Below are 22,844 nucleotides of genomic sequence, written 5' to 3'. Positions count from 1 at the left end.
TTCCTTGAACCTTTATTACTTCTATTTCTGTTCTCTTTTGATCTTTAGTAAACACATTTAGTTTCTGCCACTTTCCTATTTTTTCCTGTGAAAGCAAAATCTTTCTATCCTAAGTCACACAGTATTTTCTCATTTAGGTTTTAAAACATTCCAATGTATCCCTCACAGATGAGATCTTCTGTCCCTTGTACACAGTCATGCACATCCACCTTGTTTACTCACTCAGCCCTAGGCCATCCTAGATGGACCTGGCCTTCTCTAGGAAGCCTACATGGAATCACAGAGCAAATACTTTTGTCTTCTTTTTCTTCCTCTGCAGTTTTGAGATTCATTCCCAGTTTATTACTGCTGAGCAGAATTACAACATATGGATGCATCATCATTAATTCATGGAATTATATAGTTATCTGTGATTGGACATTTGGGCAGCTTCCAGGTTTTAGGCGTTGCTGACTAAAGTGCTAAAAGCATTGATGTAGCTTGTGTGAACATACATTTTCTTCTTTCTTGAGAAGTTGGGTGTGATGGTGGTTGCCGGTTGACAAAAATGCTTCCGAAATTGAAATTCTCAATGACTACATCTGAGAATTCCTAAGTGTAAGTAAATATGGCTCATCACACCACGGATACTATTCAGTGAAAATTAACAAACTGTATAGAAAGCTGGTGAACTTCCAGGGAATTATGTTGAATAGGAAACATCCCACTTCAAAAATTCTAACACTATATGCATTACATGTTTTTTGTAGCTATCATTATTAAGAAAAAAGCTGTAGAAAGGGAGAGCTTCTGGCAATGGCCCTGGCAGAATCCTGGTGGGGAGATTTCAATATTTCATCATCCTGCTTCTGATATCATAGTTTTACCATGGGTAAAACTGGGTAAGTGTTACATGGGACCCTTACTATCATGGTTCTCTAGCATTCATTCACTTCACCATGCAAAAGCCTTGCATTTTATCTTGGGTATGGTGGTGCATAAACAACGTCCAAGCTCCTCCTTAGGAGACTACAATAGGTCATTACTTGAGCCCAGGGGTTTGGGGAAAGTTTGAGCAACAGAACAAGAATGTGTCTCAAAAGCAATGACAACTGACTTCAATTTTGTTTAAAGTTCTTTCCTGCTCTGGAGCTCTCCTTCTCTCCAAAGGCCACTCTTGGGTTCCCTGTAACTGTGGTCTCTATCCCTCTCCTCACATGCATACAGCTCTGAAACCAAACCCCTGAGCCACTTTGTTTCCCCACCTGCTTCCCATTCACTGAGCCTCCAGGAATATGAGCCACATCTTGGAGCTTCTCCTCAGATTACCCCACACCAGCTAAGGAATCAGTCAGCTCATCCAACAGATAGGGCTCTCCAAAGACATGCACACCAAAAGAATTTAGCTTATCTAAATTTCCTTAAACATAAGTTGTTTGATTTTCTTTAAAAATTTGCCTTTGGAATTTAGAGCACAGATTTCTGAAAAGCAAGATATTAATTTTATTTGAATGTCAATGTCTCAAATTTTGCAGTTCTTTGTCAATAACCCATGCCTTTTGCCTCCAAATATGACCTTATTTCCTTCCTAATTTCCAAAAGGAAATAAGTAAGGAGCAAAAAATAGATAAATAAAAAATAAAATTAAATAAAAAACAGGGTAATAGCTTTGTAGATAATTTTGTACTCTAAGTAAATGACTAAGTGAACTTAAAATGCTCTATATGGTAAAGAAAATGTTATACTAGATATTTGGATAAAATTTTGGGAAATAGCATTATGCTATCTGCTAATAAAACAACTTTTATGAACAAGACAGTCAATTCCTGTTTACAAGTGGGTGCATTTGTTCCCCCAGGGACTCTAGTATTTAGGGCATGAACAAGGAAAGTAAAAGGTTAGTAAAATTCCCAACTTCTTAGCCTGAAGGCAGAAATTCTAAATAACAGTTTCTATCTATAAGCAAAATATTTTAGATGAACCAAAAGATGCTTCAGAAAAGCACACCATGAGCTTGAACAGAAGACCAAGGTAAGTTAGAGGAAGGCAGGGGTTCTGCTATCTTAAGCACTCATAATTGAAGTGAGTCCTCCCTAATTTGCATATGAGTTTATGAAAAGAGAAAAGACCTATAATATTTGGGAAAGACAATCTCTGGTTTATCCCAAAGGGACTAATTATAAATAAAATGTTTTAGCATTTAGGCAGGTGGTTATGAATATATTACTTTTTAATTAATATGAAAATACTCTACATTAGATACTGACGTTCATTCCTACACCTGGAGAAGGAAAAATTAAGTAGAGAACAGGCTCTTTCTGTGTTTAATTTCACAATAAGCAAAGAAAAATGTTTTAATAGACCTCCCTTGATCTTATAGAACAAACAGTCAAAGGGTGATGTAGTTTGCTGAATTCACACAGTGATTAAGGGGCTGAGCAGAGTTAGAAGCAGATACCCTCACCTGAGGCTGGTGGTCATTCCACTACAGTAGAAACCCATGTAACCAACTCCTGCACACAAGGCCCAAGGAACTTCACAGAACAGAGAAAGAAAGACTGTAAGAGCCAAAGGACCAAGAAACCTGTGATGAGACTGTGTCTCCTAGAAATGACAGGGAAGCTTCACTCATGATATCCAACAATATGGCTACCTCAATAAGACCCGGACAACAATAATACCAATGGATGCTAATATGGAAGAAAGAGAACTAATGGGGCTCTACACCTACATGAGGAATTTCAGGCAACCAATGATTGCTGAGAGTGGGAGAAGTAACCTTTCTTCATGAAGGACCCTCCTAACCAATTATCTGATAGCAAACAGTCAACCCTGAAATCATGTACATGCAATACTGAGCAGACAAAGGGGGTTGCATCCATAAATTTATGGATGGCTGTAATAATAGCAAGGAAGAGTTACTGAAGAGTTTGAGAGGGAATGGGGGGCATGGGAGGAGTTAGAGGAAGTTAGAGGGATAGAGGGAAATGGTGTGGCATATTTAAGTTTTTTAAGAGATAATAATAATAATAATAATAATAATAATAATAATAATAATAAACATAACAGCTTATCCTAGAGGACTATTGTGGATTCAAATTTAACGACTGTCACTTGGTTAATGGTATATTTTCAGAGCGTCTTTGCAGCCACAAAACTGAATCAGAATTGGCCAATTACTATACACTGTAGACCTAAACACTGCTGAACATGCATTAATTGAAGGTTAGTTAGCAATAATATACTTGCTGAGTGTCATTCTGGAACACAGATTGTGCTTGGATGGAAACTGGCTTCTGTTACTCTACTGAGTTTTTCTGTAGGAAGGAAAATGCAGATGTGGGTACTTTTAACTGGTGAGCCTAAGTTTAATGACATTTACTTTAGGAACTAAAAGACTGATGACAAGGATCATGTGCACCAGAAGACACTGACATTTGTATCTGGGGTGATGCCAAGAGCCCTGGCATTGGGGTCTTGCTAGGCAGTTGGCGGCACTATTAGAAGGTGATGAACTCTTTTGGAAACTGGTGCGAAGTAGAAGAACTTCCGATGACTGGGGGCCCCTTATTTGTTTTCTGTTTTGTTTGGAGTGGTTAGAAAAGCATTCCAAGGCGAACAAACTTAACTATGTATCGTCACACTTAACTACTTCACAGTGCTTTTATCTAATGATACCGACTTGATTGTGTGTTGTCTCAGAAGTTGCTTTGGATGTATAGTTTTTTTCTTTTTTCACTATTATAAGTAATAACCCAATTGACATCCTTGTAGATACTTCAAAAACCTTTTCTTACCTCAGACTTGCCTATAATTTAGGAAGCCCTGAGTTCAATTCTCAGTATCCCAAATTATGACAATTACAAGTAAATTCCTGGGAATGAGACTGTTGGGCCAAAACATGGATGTGCGGCATACGCTGCTGCATGTTTCTAAACTGTCTTCTGGACATGTTTCAAAGCCATGCTAACTGCAGGAAGTCCTGACTCCCATCCAACTCTGTTTTCAGTCCCTACTGCTCATTTGCTGATGAATATTTTCAGGAAGCTCGTTTATGAATGAAATTTAAACTTCTCTGCAAATGATTACATCCAATCCTAAGTCAGTCTGCACTCCACAGTTTTAACCCTCCTGCTTTTCTAGACTGTTTTCAGAATATGTTCAGATAGAAGCACCACATAAGTAAAGAAGGGACTGTCTTACATTAATACTGCTATGCAAACTCTGACTATACTGATGATATTTGTATCTCATATTTCAGCACAATACAATAATAAAAATTCCAGATACAAACTACTGACAGTTCTCAGCCCTCAGTTTCAGTCGATCCCCATTTACACAGTAGACACTGCTCATGTTCCCCCCTACCCCCGCCCCCAAAACCACCAGATGTTTCTGTGCTTCTGAACAACTTTCTCATTAAAATCAGAGAAACTAAAAAAAAAAAAAATCAAGGCAGCAGCAAGGAAGATATTTTGAATAATTCCTATGGATACGAGTGGGTTGCAGGTGTTGACATATAATAAACTCGCATCATTAAAACACTAAACCTCTGAACCCTCAAATGAGCAAGAGATGATAACAGATAATTAAAAAGGAAAGAAAGAAAAGAGATGTAGGTGGCTTACAGAACACTAAAATGATTCAATAAGGACCCCAGGTAACAATTAGGTGCTGTGTCATGCGTCATGTTAGTAAATGTATTAACATAAAATTGGCATGTACACCAGTTCAGTGTGTAGTGAGGCGGGTAAACATGTTGATGTAGAAATTGCTGTTGTTTTTCTGGAAAGTGATCTGACATGTTTGCTTCTTTTGCATGTTGTTTCTCATTCCTGGCAATAGAAAGAAACAAAGTTGAGGCAAAGATGGTCTACTCAGAAGTGTTTACCCCAGCTTACTCTACCAGCCATCAGAAGATGCATGGGGATGGTGTGTGTGCTTCGAACTGGCTTTGGAGACAAGAGTCCTTGCTGTTCTTGTAGAAGACCCAGCTTCAGTTCCTCACACCCATATGTCAGCTCACAAGTATCTATAATTCCAGTTCCAAGTGATCTGATACCTCTTTGGCCTCTGTGGGTCTCAAGAATGTACGTGGTATGGATATATACATGCAAATACTCATATGCATAGAAGTAATATGTATTAAAAATATTTGGATGTATTCCAACTAACCAGTATTAGAGAAATGTTGAAGCATTCATTTAATGACTGACACACATAAAGAGCTTTAACAAAGTTAGGAAACTGCAATGTGCTATAAAACACAACAGTTTTTAAGGGAAGAAAAGGAAATTTGCTGTACACTATACGTCACCCATAGAGATGCATGTCTGGGAACATGAAGATACTTACAAGCAAATTGCCATGTGTTTACTAATTTGTCTTGTAATTGAATCAATCGGCATATACATTCTTTCAAAGTTACAGAGTAAATATTAATTTATATTGTATTTTTTGCCAGAAGCCTTCCATAGTATGTCATGTCTTTTTTCTGCTTTCTCTTCTCCATGTATTTCTCTCTCATTAGTTCCTTATCAGCTTGACACAAACCTAGACATACCTGGGAGTAGGGAATTTTGACTAAGGAAATTCCTCTGTGAGATTGGTCTGTAGGCAAGTCTGAAGTATTATCTGGGTTACTGATTGATGTAGGAGAGCCTTGTTTAGTGTGGGCAGTGGCACTCCTGAGCCAGGGTCCCTGAAGTGTATAAGAAAGGCTGAACAAACCATAGAACAAAACCAGTAAGGAGCACTCCCCCATGGTACCTGCATCAGTTCCTGCCTCTGAGTTCCTGTATTGAGTTCCTGCCTGTGATGGTGTAGAAGCTGTAAGATGAAATGAAACCCTTTTCTCCTCAAGTTACATTTGGGCCACTGATGCTTTATGACAGCAACAGAAACTGTAAGACAGTGCCTGGTATTTCAGTGGTAAATGGCCCCTAATCCAACAAAACTATTTTCCTGTGAAAGCCACCGATTTCCTCAGAACATAGGCTGTTGTTCTTGTAATGCTGGGATTTGTAAGAATTGCGTTTGTTTACAAGATGACTGAATTCACAGGTAACTACAAGCTCGCAAATCTCGAGCATTTGAGTGAGTTGTTTTACTTTGTCCTTTGAATAGACAGGTGTCTTAGTTATTGTTCAATTGCTGTGAAGGAACATCATGAACAAGGCAACTATTACAAAAAGAAAGCATTTAATTGGGGGCTTGCTTCAGAAGGCTAGTCCATGAGCATCATATTAGGCACTGTGGCAGTTTACAGGCAGGCATGGTGATGAATGAGTAACTGGGAGCCTTAGATCCTGATCTAGAGGCAGAAGGCAGAGAGAGAAAAGAGGTGAGGTGGGCACTGAAACCTTACATCCTACTCCCAGTGACACACCTATTATAACAAGGCCACGCCTTCTGATCCTTCCCAAATTGTTCCTCTAACTAAGAACCAAGCTTTCAAACACATGAGTCTATTCTAATTCTAGTGACCACAACCAGCTATTGGTACAGGTCTAAACTGGTCTTCTGTGGCATCTATCCTATGCAAGACACACTAGTGTCTCTTTGTGTCTCTTTTGCTAAGGTATATTCACACTTAGTGAATTTCTCAGTTGAAGAACGAGTCTCAGCTTCTCCCCTCAGGACTTGTCTTTATCACTGATGTGAAGCAGTCCTTTGGTTAGCCAAATGTTTGGAGAGTGTTTTATTTTTTATTTTTTTGGTCTTTAACATGCCAAAGTCTATTCCTGTAAAGTACATTTTCATGTATCTGATAGACCAGAACAGTCTACTTTCATTTAGACACTTCCTTTATGAGGCTCTTGGGTATGTTGTCAGAGACCTTATTTAAGAACATTTAGTCTTAAATATTCTAGATTCATTGGCAGTTGATTGCATTTCCTCCATCCTCTTCCCACTTGTGTATTTTTTTTAAAAAAAATCACACCTACAGCCTGCATTTATTTAGTTTCAGTACCAGAAAAATTACCTAAATTACATCTGAAGATTATTCATCAGAGATATTTATTCTCCTATGAAATTATTAGCAATCAAGAATGACCAGATTTAAATAAAGATGGTTATGATTCTAATTCTTGTTTTATGTCATAGACTCTTTCCTTTTTTTTATCCTTTGCTTTTATTTTGCAAGGGGTGGGTATGTGGACTCTGTGATCAGAATCTGAATCCCCATTGTGATCTGCTGAGTGGCACTTGAGAGCTTCATGAACTTTCTTACTTCTCCAATGCCTGGGCTTCTCATCTATAAAATTAGATAATCAGAATATTTTCCCTCCCTGTACAGCTTCAGATATTGAACAAAATAAAATGTTTTAGCTGGAAATGTTTAATTGCTCACAGAATGTCAGCTATTATTAGTTCAGCTGGGGAGGATAGAACAGGAATTAGCAAAGAAGTAAATGAACAGATTTCTCCCACGTTCCTTCCCCTTATTGTAAATGTTACTGTTTGGTCATTGGATCTTATATTGGGAGTGTGCTTGACAAGTAAGCATTATAACGGATTCAAAGGTTAGTGAGGCCAAATGCCTGGAAGCTCTGCACTGACCTTGAGGTCACCCTGGCCTATGGTAGCAAACTCTACCTTCAAACATTAACGGAAAACAAACAAATAAATAAGAACATATCCTTTGCGTTTAATGGGATTTGACGGAAAGTGTTGTCACAGCAGAACTTCTGGCGAGGTCCAAGTCCCTCTTAACTTTCCTTCCTGAGCTGTTTTCAGAATGTTAATGACTTGATAGACAACTCGTCCCACCATTTACCGGAACTGCCCGGACAAGGAGACGCAAGCCCTGGGCTCTGCTTTATTGACTTTCCTGGACTTGGGCACATAGTGTGTTTCATCTGCTATCACTCCTCTCCTTCTGTTTTTTTCCGGCCTCATCCCTCTTCTTCTTCTCGGGATCATCTGTGGATCCTCCCTCCAGCCTTCTGATCTCCCATTGCTTGGAGGGTCTCAGAAATTGCCCTGGGTTTTATTGTGTTTCTTCGAGGAGATCTTTCTGTCCCTAGCCAAAGCATCTGATACCAGTTTTATATCAGTAAATATCGCTCAAATCAAACCTTGTGGTCATATATTTTCCACGATCTATAAATTCATATTTCCCCGAAGATCATATATCTATCTACCTGTCATCTGGAGTTTTTTATGTTCCACTCTACCATATCTAAAACCCAACCATCTATAAACCTCACATTGCCTTCTCCTCCCCATCTTAGTTAAATGGGCAGTTAAAAGGTCACACGCTAGTCCTCTTTTACATCAGTCTTGTAAAGGCAGAAATAAGGTTATGTCACAGCCATAACTGTGCTCTTCAATAGTAACCCATTTATGATGGATTTCATACCAGCTAAAAGGTTAGAACTGTCTAAACCTGGACTGTCTAACCGATTCAGCCTCTGCTTGCCTTTCTCCTAGTTGAAACCTTCATCCACTGGTCCAGACACATGAGCCTTTTATTTTCTCTGAACAGACTACCTCGTGTCATAGCCAGGGCCTTTGTGCATGCTCTTTTGAGGTCCCAGAATGCAGTTAACCTGGGCTTCCCACCCCACCCCAGCTGACTCCTCCCGCTTTCGAATGGGGATTAGTTTCCAGTCCAGTGGGACTGACTTGGCCGCCTTATAGTTCTTTGGATACTGTGTGGGCAGAGCTCCATTTATTTAGGTCAAATCTGTCAACATGAATTATCTTATGTCTATAAGGACAGTACGCCTTGTCCATTATACCCTGAAAGTACAGAAGAGGGCTTGACATCCACTTTATTGAATGGGTGCAGGCCACAATGACACAGGCAAAGGGTGCATAACCAGGAGATACAGACCTCCATTCAGCCCCTGCCTTAGTCTGTGAGCATCTTCATAACACTGCAGTATGGGAGGGAGAACCGCAGATGCAGAATAAACTCCATTCAGAATACGTATACTGCTCCATTCGGAGGAGTATAAATCTGACAGAAGGCAGATTAGGCATGAGAATGAGTATGTGGACCAGGAAAGCATCTTGGCAAAGGCCAGGTGTATAAAGAGGTATACCATCTTCTAATTATTAACTTGGATTCACTTTCCAAAACTGCAAAATAAAGAACCAAAAAATGGCGGTCAAGACCTACAGAAAAGCAGAAGATAGAGAAAATGTTTACATCTAAATAGAAAATGAGACTTCACAAAGATGGCTTATTTAAGCTACTGGTACTAAAAGCATATATAATAACAAATACCCCTTGATCATGAATAAACTTTAAAAAAAAAGAAGAAAATGGAGAAGTAGTTTGAAATGGCTCTATATGTACATCAAGAACTCTGAGACAGAACTCAGTGGTTTTTGATGTGGTGACGGTGACTATCCCAATGGCCACCCAGCAGAACAATCTCACTGCTTCTAGTTCCTGCCACTTAAGTGTGTGACAAGCATTCCTCTGCTCTGTACTAGGGAGAGAGATTAACAAAGAAATAATCTTGGAAACTCCCTCCATGAGACCATAGTCCGATAAAAACATGTGTGCATGAGGAGTTGTTCTTCTAGGATTCAAACAATTTAATCTCAGTAAAAATAATGTGTAAGGAATTGTATAAGGAAATGCACACTGCCTTTTAAAAACACTCCATCTGGAAACACACACTAACTCTACCCCCTTTCTGTGCTGATATCCAGCTGGATCTAAATGTAAGAAGGACCCTCTGACGGTGTTTCATGGGGCAGGTGAGTGTGGACAGACCTCTCAGAATAGGGAAAGTGCTTGTGTGTATCTCTTCTAGTTTATGTGAGCATCTCTTTAAATTGTATTCTATTTAAAGTTGTTCTTTGCTTATTTTAAAAAACACTTAAAACTGGAAAGAAAAAATATGCCACCTGTTACATGTAGATACTTACTAGACATTGAAAACTAAAGTAGGACTAGTTATTTTTCTGTAGTGTGTGACCTTTCTTTCTTTCTTTCTTTCTTTTTTTTTTTTTTTTTTTTTTTTTTTTTTTTTTTTTTTTTTGAGGTTGGTTTTGGTGTTGTAAGGACATCCTCAGCATTTGTGTGAACTAAACATTGTCAGTTGTTAACACAGCACAGTGCGACATGAGAATTTTCCATTCTTCAGAGCTTTTGAATATTCAGTTCCCTCTTTCATTCATGTGGGATGCATGCCTTGAAATAAGAAACATTTTAAGAATCTGCGGAAGTCCAGACACGTTTTGATGTCAGTTTCACACTGCATGACACCATCTTGCATGTGACAAAATTCTTGTTGCCATTTTCTCCCTCCAAATCCTGCCACCATTAGGCTCTGTCATTTAGTGTCACTGAGGAAAAGCTGGGGGGGGGGGTGACTGGATTCTTCTCCTTGACTCATGACCCACACTTTCCTTCCAGGCTTGTTTTTCCTGTCTCTGTGGTATTTGTGGAAATGTGGTGTGAGTTACTTGCCAGTGGTTTTTTCTTTCTTTTATCCTTTGTCTAAGAAAGAATTCTACATTTATGTGGGACTCCTGCTTGCGTCTCATCCTGTCAACTCTTCACAAAGCGCCCACGTACTTTCTCAGAGCATTCTCAGCTCTGAGGACACACCGATTATCCCCATCTTCTTTATTTTCTCTTTCTTTAGTCTCTATCTTGTCCCAACCACTGATTGGCTTTTCTGCCTCCCTGACTAGAACCAAGAATCCTTCCAGGTTGTAGCAATAATTCACCTTACTTCAGTTTGGGACTCTTCTTGGTTTGGAACTTATGGTGGCCTGGTTTGCCAGTTCTGGAGTTCCATGGTTTGACAGAGGTGACCATGAGAAAGTCAGTTTACACACAGTCAAACTAAATCCATGTTCAGTAGGGAACTAAAAATGTTCTTGTCTACTACACTATAGCTCCTCCTCAGAGCTAAGGAGATGAAGAAATAAAACAATAGTACTGTTCCTTAAAGATTCACTCATGATGGGGCTAGAAAGAAGACTCAAAAGCTATCAGTGTTGGCTGTTTCTATTCTTCCAGAGGACTTGGTTTCAGTTCCCAGCACCTACATGATAGCTAGTAATGATCTGTGACTCTAGTTTTAGGGGATCTGACACCTTCAAACAGAAATGCATTCAGGCAAAACAGCAATAAATACTCATAAAATTAAAATAAATAAATTTCACACACACACATACACACACAGAGAGAGAGAGATTCTCTCAAAAGGATTTTGGTGGGGGCTAACTGAAGATTAAGGTACACAAGCCCTGGCTCTTCAGTGAAATTAATTGTATGTCTGTGGGAAATTTATTTAACCTCTTTGTGTTTTAATCTTCCTCTCTTGTTACATAGAAGTAATGCCTACCTCATAGAGTTGTTGTGGAATTAATTACGGATAATGTCTGCAAAACACTTAGGTTCTTGAAGATTTAAGACACTTTATAAATATAAAATAATGTCTATTGAGGTTGGTTTGTTTGTGGAAAAAGAATGTAATTATAAGAATCATGACAACTGGGTGCAGGGAGAAGTAGAAGGGTCTCAGAGCTGCCTTCCATGTCCCGTGCATCTACTCCTCCAGTCTGTACTCTCCTAAAGGAAATCAGCAGGGCACACTCCGTGAGCATTCTCTTCCAGGCTGGCCAAAGCAGGGGAGACAGCTGAGTGGAGAGCTAGCCAGTTTGCAGGTGTTACTAGCCACCTGCAAGATGGCCTCCCTCTGGGGTTAGTCTCACCATCTGCCATCTGCTTACCAACTTCTCATTGCTAATCCTCTTCCCTAATGTTAGATGCCTTGCCCTCGATCCCACTTTTTTTTTCTATAAATAAATTTTCCTAAGAACTAATGCATGTATGATCTTGAGAAGTAACTATTTCTTCCTTCTTGCAGTGTCAGCAGCCTGGTTCTGCCCTGACAGATGAACTGGGTGATACCCACTGTGTTGGAGGGTGAGGACTATGGTCCTGAAGGCCTCAGTAAGATGGAGCCACTTTCTTTGCCTTCAGCAGGCCATTTCTTATCCCAACAATTGCTTGTGTTTGTAACTCTAACCTTTTGCAGAATTACATGAATCAAATGCATGACATTATTGAGTGTGCAATTATTAAACAATTCTGTGACTTAATACTCCTGAAAGTTGAAGTGTATGTATGATTTGAATTCATCTGAGATACAAGAAGTCTTCAGAACCATGTCTAAGCATTCAGACATAAAGATTAATTGAATGCTGTTAGCATTTTGTCTAAGCTCCACCCCACAGTTGCCTGGCAAAAGCCAGGTCTGCCTGACTCAGTACAAAAGGGGCTGCTTGCCCCCTCTCCTCTCTCTTGCTCTCTTGCCTTTCTGCTCTTGCTCTGTTCTGTTCTCTACTTCCTTCTCTCTCTCTTTCCATTCCCCTTCCCACTCTTTCTTTCCACATGCTCATCACCGGCCTCCTCTCTCTCTCTCTCTCTCTCTCTCTCTCTCTCTCTCTCTCTCTCTCTCTCTCTCTCTCTCTCCCTTTCTCTGTCTTTACTATCCTGTCATCTCCCCTCCCTATTCCCCAAATAAACTCTATTCTATACTGTACCATCCTGTGGCTGGTCCCTCACGGGGAAGGATGCCTCACCATGGGCCCACAGAGGCACCCCTCACCCCACACCTGACTACATATCTGCTAAATGTGCTTTTTCACTCCTTATTTTTATATAAACACAACAAATACCCCCATATGCCGGACACTACCTCAGACGCTGGGTATTATGTACTAGCAGACACAATATACTTCCCTTTATTATCATGTAAACTTAAGAAAATGTTCACCACAGTTCAAACTGTCTTCTGAAAACTTGGCTCTCAGAATGAGCCATTGCTGGTGGCAGGTGCCATCTAACTGGTTCCCTGCATTGGCTTTACTCAGATCCCAGCGAAACAACTATCTTGGCTTAAGGAGTAAGGATGCCTCAAACCATCTAATACGTGCTATGAAGTGGGCTCTGTAAAAAGCTGTGGCTGGATGGAGGCAGGCTCCGAGCTGGATGGAGAACAGCCTTCTTTCAGCTGTGCACGTGGTTTGGGCTCAATCACATGTTGAATTCCTCTCAGTACAACTGACCAATAGGTTCCGCTATTAACTGAGCTGTTTGTCTGTCTGATGTGACTATCTGTCTGAGGTGACCTCATCCCCCAAGTCCTGCATGGTGTTTCAGAGGGCAGCTGGGTGAGACCAAGGTAGAGTCTGTTAGGTACTGTTTTAGTCAGGGTTTCTATTTCTGCACAAACATCATGACCAAGAAGCAAGTTGGGGAGGAAAGGGTTTATTCAGCTTACACTTCCACACTGCTGTTCATCACCAAAGGAAGTCAGGACTGGAACCCAAGCAGGTCAGGAAGCAGGAGCTGATGCAGAGGCCATGGAGGGATGTCACTTACTGGCTTGCTTCCCCTGGCTTGCTCAGCCTGCTTTCTTATAGAACCCAGGTCTACCAGCCCAGGGATGGCACCACCCACAATGGGCTGGGCCCTCCCCCCTTGATCACTAGTTGAGAAAATGCCTTACAGCTGGATCTCATGGAGTCATCTCCTCAACTGAGGCTCCTTTCTCTGTGATAACTCCAGCTTGTTTCAAGTTGACAGAAAACCAGCCAGTACAACAGGTACCATGGGAAACCAGCTGGGGTTCATTCTGAGAGATGGATTTTCAGAAGTCTCTTTCTTGTACAAGCCAGATAAAAGTTAAGTTTCAACACCCTATAAATAATAATAATAATAATAATAATAATAATAATAATAATAATAATAATAATAATAATAATTTCTGACCTAAGCAGGACAGAGTTTTTATTTTATTTTACTTTACTTTTACACAGTCAGAAAATCTTACTCTCCTGGGCTTGTGCTGGGTCAACGGGAACCATGTTTCCTCTCTTGAGATGCTAAAGCACACATATTTTTAAGTAAGTAGAGCAGTGAGATTTAGAAGGCACTCTGTTGCTGTGGTTGAAGGTGGTAATCTCTCTGATAAAGAGTGAAGGTCAGAGGGGAGGGATTCCTCACCAAGGCAAATGTTGTGTGATGCTCGCTAAAAGCATAAAAGATGTTTATTCCTTGAGCTTATGTAAACATGTTAAATGCACTCTAAGATACTCGCAGAAGCACATGGGATGGAGATTCTTTATAGGCAAGTCTCCCGGGGATGAACTTCATCTTGAATGCAACCCTATTTTATTTGTTTGTTTATTTAGCAAAAATTCACTGTTGAGTTGGAGCAACTTAAGATCTGTCTGGAAGTTAAAATGGTTTAGATTGGCAGGCCTTGGCACCTACATTCATGACAGAATTCATTCCTTAAGCCCTGTGTTAAAGTGGAGTCTGAGGTTGTTTTCGTCACTGGCAATGTAAAGAACTCACCCATTTCTCTCTCATTTCATGAATCTCAGGGTCTGGGAAAACAGACATAGGGATGCTTTGGAGATAAACATACACAGTGTGAGTGTACGAAGGCACGGCAGCATACTCAATGTTTTCCTTTGCTACATCTGATTTTAGTGCCAGCTATGAGAACTCGTTATCCAATGATTGCCTAACCAAATTTTGTATTCTTACAAAAAGAAAGAAAGAAAGAAATACAACCAATTTAACCTCTGAAAAGACTTATCACAGTAACACCCCATCATATATATAGTCTGTTGTTTGGCAAATACATGGAGGATCAAAGTTCTACCTGAGATGAAGAGGTCCTAGAGATCTAATGCCTCTGTGTTCTCTGTAGCCAACAATGCAGTGGTATAATTTTGTGCTTCTTTCTTTCTTTCTTTCTTTCTTTCTTTCTTCCTTCCTTCCTTCCTTCCTTTCTTTCTTTCTTTCTTTCTTTCTTTCTTTCTTTCTTTCTTTCTTTCTTTCTTTCTTTCTTTCGAGACAGAGGCTCTCGACATAGCCCGGGCTGTCCTGAAACTCATTATGTAGACTAGGCTGGCTTTGAGTACTGGGGTTAAAGGTGTGGGCCTTACAGTAGTAAGCTATTCTTATCAACGTTAAGAGAATATATGTTGTTGCAATGTTATTATTAAGGTGGATGGGTGGAGAGGTGGGTGAGTAGGTAGGTAGAAGGTAGGTAGGTGGGTGGGTGATAGGTAGGTGGATGTATGGATGATGGATGGATGGATGGATGGATGGATGGATGGATGGATGGAAGGACAGTTAATAGGGATAAATAAATGGGCAGTAGAAAACCTCTGGAGACTTCACATAATGACCCCTGGGGAATTCTGAACCAGCCACACACTGCCTGGCTTCATTATGTTTTCTAAAACTCACAAAGTGAGATTTCATGATGACCTCAGTCTGTGTCTGTCAAGCCTGCAAACCCAGTGCCACATAGATAATGCTACCAAGCTCTGCTGCCAACAAGAGGTGGATCCTCTGCCCCTGAGCACCAACCACAGTTGCAGCAGCGGCTGTGTGCAGAGCCTTGGGCAGAGACCTGTCTTAGGGAGCTGATTTTGAGGAGCAAGGAACCCCTTCGACTTTAGCCTGGGTTGTGTTTATGTTCTCTTCCTCTCAGGTGTGCGCGCATGTTCACGGAACTTAGCTGCTGACAAGGATGTCTGTGCCTGTTGTCCTGTTGTAGCTCAGGATGTGTCTCTTCAGTAGCGCTGATCGTTCTAATGATGTCTACTTTCTCGGGCGCAGCCTGAATGCTCTCCTGTCCTGAAATGTTCTCTGCCAAACAAACACTCAATTTCACTCCGTTTCCCTTTATTCCCCTCCTGGTCTACCCTGTGACTGTTTCACATTCCATACTTCCTCCCAATCCCCAGCCCACGAATACTCCCTGAGGCCTCCAGTCTCTTGAGGGTTAGGTGTATCTTCTCTGACTGAACCCTGACCCGACAGTCCTCTGCTGTATATGTGTTGGGGGTCTCATATCATCTGCCTGGTTGGTGATCCAGTGTCTGAGAGATCTCAGGAGTCCAGGTTAATTGAGACTGCTGGTCCTCCTACACGGCCTCCCTCCTCCTCAGCTTCTTCCAGTTTTTTCCTAATTCAGCCACAAGGGTCAGCAGCTTCTGTTCTTTGGTTGGATGTAAGTATCTGCATCTGACTCTTGCAGTTGCTTCTTGGATCTTTCGGAGGGCAGCCATGCAAGGTTCCTTTTCGTGATCTCAGTAATAGTGTCAGGCTTTGGGGGCTCCCATTGAGTTGGATCCCAATTTGGGCCTGTCACTGGACCTCCTTTCCCTCAGGCTTTGCTCCATTTTTGACCCTGCTGTTCTTTCAGACAGGAACAATTCTCGGTCGTAGTTTTTGACTTGGGATGGCATCCCATCCCTCTACTTGATGCCCTGTCTTTCTACTAGAGGTGGGCTCTACAAGTTCCCGTTCCCCACTGTAGGACATTTCATCTGGGGTCCCCCTTCGAGTTCTGAGAGGCTCTCACCTTCCATATCTCTGGTCCATTCTAGAGGGTCCCCCACCTCCTACCTCCTAAGGTTGCCCATTTCTATTATTTCTGCTGGCCTCTCAGGGTTTCAGTCTTGCTTTCCCCAATACCTCACCATGTTCCCCCTCTTCCTTACCCTGTCCCCTTTCCCACCCAGGACCCCTGCCACCAGAGACTGCTTTCTTCTCCCTCCCGGGTGGGACTGAGACATCCTCACTTGGGCCCTTGTGCTTGTTAAGGTTCTTTGGTCCTGTGGATTGTATCCTGGGTATTCTGTACTTTTGTGTCCAATATCCAATTATTAGTGGGTCCTTAACACTCATGTCCTTTTGGGTCTGAGTTATCTAACTCAGGATAATATTTTCTAGTTCTTCTTATTTGCCTGAAATACTCCTGATGTCCTTGTTTTTAATAGCTGAGTAGCCATTTGAGATTTCTCTGTTGTAAACTCTGTTGTTTAGTTCTATACCCCATTTTAAATTTTTTGTTTATTTTTGTTTTGTTTTGTTTGTTGTTTGTTTGTTTTTTGTGGTTAGCTTCTTGAGTTCTTTATATATTTTGAATATTGGCCCTCTACCTGATGTGGGGTTAGTGAAGAATTTTTTTTCAATCTGTAGGTTGCTGATCTGTCCTATTGACAGAAGCTTTCCAGTTTCAAAGGTCCCATTTATTAGTTCTTGGTCTTAGAGCACGAGCTATTGGAGTTCTCTTTAGGAAATACTCCCTGTGCCAATTAGTGCAAGGATCTTTCCCATTTTCTCATCTATTAGATTGAGTGTGTATGGTTTTATGTTGAGGTCCTTGATCCATTTGGACTTGAGCTTTGTTCAAAGTGACAAATATGGGTCTATTTTCATTTTTCTACAGTTATGCCAGCACTATTTATTAATGATGCTTTCTTGACAAAATACAACACCCCTTCATGTCAAACGTATTAGAGAGATCAGTAATTCAAGGTCCATACCTAAACATAATAAAAGCAATTTACTGCAAATCAACAGACAATATCAAATTAAATAGAGAAACACCTGAAGCAATTCTACTAAAATGTGGGACAAGACAAGGATGCACACTCTCCACATAGTTATTCAGTTTAGTGCTCCAAGTCCTAGCTAGAGCAATAAGACAACAAAAGAAGATCAAGTGGATACAAATTGGCAAAAAAGAAGTCAGGGTATCCCTATCTGCAGATGATATGACAGTATATGTAAGCAAGCCCAAACATGCTACCAGAGAACTTCTACAGCTGACAAAAAACTTCAGCAAAGTGGCTGGATTTAAAATTAACTCAAATAAATCATTAGCCCTCATTTATACAAATGATAAACAGGCAGAGAAAGAAATTAGGAAAACAACACCCTTCACAATAGCCACAAATAATATAAAATGTCTTGGGGATAACTCTAACCAAACAAGTTAAAGATCTGTATGACAATAACTTCAAGTTTCTCAAGAAAGAAACCAAAGACAATCTCAGAAAATGGAGAGCTCTCCTATGCTCATGGATTGGCAGATTTAACATAGTAAAAATGACCATCATACCAAAAGCAATCTATAGATTCAATGCAATCCCCCATCAAAATGCCAACACAATTCTTCCAAGACATGGAAAAAACAATTCTCAAATTCATCTGGAAAGGCAAAAAACCCCAGAATAGTGAAAACAATTCCTATCAATAAAGGACAGCTGGGGGAATTACCATCCCTACCTCAAGCTCTACTACAGAGCAATAATGATAAAAACTGCATGGTATTGGTACCGAGACAGACAGGCTGATCAATGAAATAGAGTTGAACACCCAGAAATAAAACCACATGCTTACACACATTTGATCTTTGACAAAAGAACACAATGGTTCATTACATTCTCCTTCGAAGAATCTGGGGCTTGTTTTTAGTACCAAACCTTTCTATACTTTAGCCACAAAACACTTTCTAATGCCCAAGAACCATGTAGTCAGGTGTATCACAGAAACAACACCACTTCTTTGCCAATTGGCCTATGATATATATGTGTATGTATGTGTGTGTGTGTGTGTATATATATATATATATATATATATATATATATATATATATATATATATATATATATATTAGTTTATTTAGCTTTGAAAGTTTTTGTAGTTGTTGTCGATGTTGCTTGTTAAGTTGATTTCATTCTTTTTCTCTGAGTGTCTTTGCCAGGGAAGTGTGGTTTGTTTGTTTGTTTGTTTGTTTGTTTTTGGAGAAAGCAGATAGTTGGATTTTGCCTTTAAATCTGGCCAGTCAGTCTCATTTCTGAATAATGAATTTGAGGATATTTGCATCTAAAAACAATTTCATTTATTTCTTTGCTAACTTTATGTGCTGAATTTATTGCCTTATATATCTGTTTATTTGACTCATATATGTATTCATTAAATCTTTTTAAAACCAGGACTCTGAAATATTTTTTCTGCCAGTTCAGCAATCTCATTATCTTTGGCTTCCCATATTGATGAGTTATTGTCAGTTTGTGGGATTGTCATAATGGCTTGTTTTTATATATATACATACACGTGTGTGTGTGTGTGTGTGTGTGTGTGTGTGTGTGTGCACTGTATGCATGTGTTTGTGTTCATCTGTGAGCATGTACATAGAGGGCAGGAGTGGATGTTGGATATCTTCTTCAATTATTCTCTACCTTACATTTGGGGAGAGAGGGTCTCTCCACTAAACCTGGAGCTCACTGATTGGCTTGATGGGCTAGACCGTGAGATCCACGGAGCTCCTTGCTTCCATCCCCTAGTGCTGGAGTTAAATGGGATTAACTACACCCTGTACACATGATCTAAAGATCTGAACACAGGTCACCACGCACATGCAGAAAACATTTCACACACTGATTTCTTGGATTACCTCAATTTTTCATTTTTCCTTACCCTTTTTGTTTGCTTGATTTTTATATGTATTTTCCTGGTTACCTGTCTTCTATTTGGTTTATGTTGCCTCCTACTCTTTTAGGGAGGCGAGGAAACTGACTGCACTAAGACATACAACTTGGAAGCATTTCTGGTTTTCACAGGCAGTAGAGTAAATGGGTACACCCCCCTTTTGTACCCGACCAGGTTCCATCATAGCGGCTTCAGAACACCGATTGAAATACATAGTTTATGGCTCTTACAGATGACGGTATTAGTAATTTAGTGGTAAGATGAAAATAAATTAGGAAAAGGCAAAAGTAAGGTAAGGATGAAAGAGGAAACTTACAGGTATAATGTATAAAAAAGAATAGATAAAATGTCATAGAGTAGAGATAGAGGCAGAAAGGGCAGCTGGGGCTGGTGAGATGGCTCAGATAGCAGATACCCTCCCTGCCAAGCCTCACATCCTCACATCTTAGCTCCATCGCTGGGACCCACATGATCAAAGGAGAGAATCTTTCCTGAAAGTTAGCACTTCTGGCTACCTACAACTGGGACCTACAATTCTCACTGTGGTGAGTGAGTGAGTGAGTGAGTGTGTGTGTGTGTGTGTGTGTGTGTGTTTTAAAAAAAAACAAAAGCAAAGTTAGAAAAGCCTACTTAGAAGGCATTCAAGCTAGAAGAAAAATTTTAAAGTAAAGATAAATAAGTAGGTAAAATAAAGTAGAAAATGTGAAAAATGAAGTGAAGTAGAAGATAGAACCTCAGTCTATATTTCTTGTTAGTTGGAAAGAACATGGCTGTCCCCGCGCTTGAATGTCTTATGTGGGAGCTTCCAGGGTGGGCTGAAAACAATAGTCTAGGTAATCCAACATATTTTAGGATCATCAAACACGTCTCAGTTGAGAGGGAGTTTTGAGTGAGGAAAAATGCTGAGGTCTGTGAACCCCTGCCTGCCATTTCCTCCTTTGTCTCTGGGGTTTGGGATTCAGTCTGCCCAGGCAAGAGACTTTAGAGCTATTGTTACAGAGGCCCACCCACCTGTGTTTACCTCTGTCCCCTGGGTGTTCTCTTCCCAGAGTCCACCTTTAGCACACCCTCTCTTTGGCTTGCTGTTGCCAACCCAGGCAGAAGGTGAGGTGGGGGTGGCCTGTTTTATTTTTATCTGGTGTCCTTGGAGCACCTCTTTGTCACTTTCCACACCATCCTCTGGCCTCTCCTTGTCTCCTTGATGGTGTGTTCAGTCAGCCCTTGGCCATTTTGGTCATTTCTGCACAGATCAATAGCTATTACCTAGCGCTCTGGTTTTTTTGGGGGGTCCTCAAGTCTGCAGAGGAAATGAGCCTCTGTAGCTCTTTGCAGGCTGCTGAGGGCTGTCAGGTGGTTCTTCCCTCTTCTTCTTTGTCAAGAACTTAACTTTGTTAAGTCATGTTGACTTAACTCTCCTCCTTCCAACTCTTTCTCTCCTGGAAATACAGTGAGTTGGTCTTTTTCTGGAATCTTCTTCCTCAGCTGTGACAGAGACAGTTTCTAATCTTCCATTTGACTCCAAAACATGCCTTTTATGACTAAATATGATTTCTTTACTTAACAAAAATGGTAAAGTTTTTCCATGTGTTAAGATTTTTCTCAATGTTTCATTGCCTTTTCCCCCTCAAATGATATTCCATTGTATAAATATTATCAGGCTTTTATTTATCCAGAAGGATATTGTATATTTAGGTCATTTCAACAAGTAAGCGGCCACAAATATCCAGGTACAATTTTTAATATAAGAATTTTTTGGGGGGGGTATATATCTGAGAATTAGTAGAAATTTGGGATCAAATGTAAATTGTATTTTTGGCCATTTGCTGAAAGTCTAGACTGTTTTCTAAACTGGTCCAAGCATTTTTTTTTTTATTCCCACTGGAAGAGTCTGTGTTCTAGTTTGCCCCCTCCTTACCAATAATTCATTTTTTTTCTGACTTTTTAATTATCACCTTTCTAATAGGTATGGTGTCTTATCACACTGTTTCAGCTGCATTTTCCGAATGATAACTAATTTTTGAGCATCCTTTTATTGGATAAGTCTATTAATGAAGAAAACATCTTGAGATCCTCAGTCCATTGTTAGACTTGGTTATGTGTAGCTTAGTGTCACTAATTGTCAGGGTTCTTACTCCATGTACTCTAGATGTGAGATTTTTATCAGCTATGAGATTTGCAAATATTTTCTTTCATCCTCTGGTCTGTTTTCTTATATTTAATATGTGTTGAAGCACACAGCTGTGTATCTAATCCAGTACAACTGTCTTTCTACATTTCCCTTTTGCCATTCATATTTTTCATTGTTATTGGTGGTATTTTTTTTCCATTACATAAGAATTTACTGTCAAATCCAATCTATTAGAGAACTTATGTTTTCTTATAAGAAGCTTATAGTTTATGCTTTTATTTATTTGGACTTAATATCTTAAATTTGTGTGTTTGTGCATACACACACACTTCCACATGCCACAGCACACATGTGCAGGTCAGAGGACAGCTTGCAGGAGTCATTTCTTTTCTACTGGGTGAGTTCTGGAGGCCAAACTTAAGTTGTCAGTTTTGGCAGCAAGAGCCTTTACCTGATAAGCCATATTGCTGGCCCAGGGAGTAAATCTTTAGTAAAATTCTTATTTTTTGTTCTTTTCCGGTTTACTTTTAGGTCTTGAGATGTGAAATAATCAAAACTATGCAAAGCGAATTAAATGGCAAGTGAAAATATTAATAAAGTAGTTATTGTGTTGAGATATTATAAAATTGAGACAAAAAATAGTTAATTCTGTGATCTTACGGCATGTCACGTGATCGTGATCTACACAATGTTTATTGGGTAATATCATGCTCAAGCAAAACTCAGATTTCCATTTCTAGTTTTCCCTCACAAGTGGGCACTTTTTTAGTTTTCCTTATGAATATGCATACCTTCCCTCTATTCTTGTTATACAAGCAATTCAGTGTTGCTTACATAACCCGGCTTTTGTTCTTCATTTATTAATAAATTCTCCTTCCTCCACAGCCATTCAGCCCCTTCTCCCTTCTCCTCCTCTCTCTCTTTCTTCTTCTTCTTCTTCTTCTTCTTCTTCTTCTTCTCTCTCTCTCTCTCTCTCACATATGCACATTCAGACGCCGAGACATGCGTGTGCATGCACACACGTACACATACACACACTTATTTACAAGAACACTTACTAGGTCTTAAGGCTTACTAGGTCTCGGTGTGTGTGTGTGTGTGTGTGTGTGTGTGTGTGTGTGTGTGTGCACTGACTGCACAATGTCCTACAGTTCATCTTCTCCCACAGCTATCCAATTTTTAAACACACTTGACAATCCACAGTTGTTTCCCAGACTCATTTCAGCAATATGGATGAATTTTTAAGTCACAACGGAAAGACAGGGTACAATAATGTGCCAGAGTATTCAGTCATTCCTCTATGTTTTAGTATCAAAATGTAAGATTTAGCCACAGAGCAAACATGATGCATAATTATCACATTGGGATGCTAAACACAGACCCTGGCTTTGCTCTGTGCACAGAGAGATCCGGTTCACTCTACAAAATGCAGGTCTTACTTTTTTT

The sequence above is a fragment of the Micromys minutus genome (genome assembly GCF_963924665.1).
Source record: "Micromys minutus genome assembly, chromosome: 6".
In the NCBI taxonomy this organism is placed as follows: Eukaryota; Metazoa; Chordata; class Mammalia; order Rodentia; family Muridae; genus Micromys; species Micromys minutus.
The sequence above is the reverse complement of the archived record's forward strand: the minus strand, read 5'-3'. Positions refer to the sequence as shown.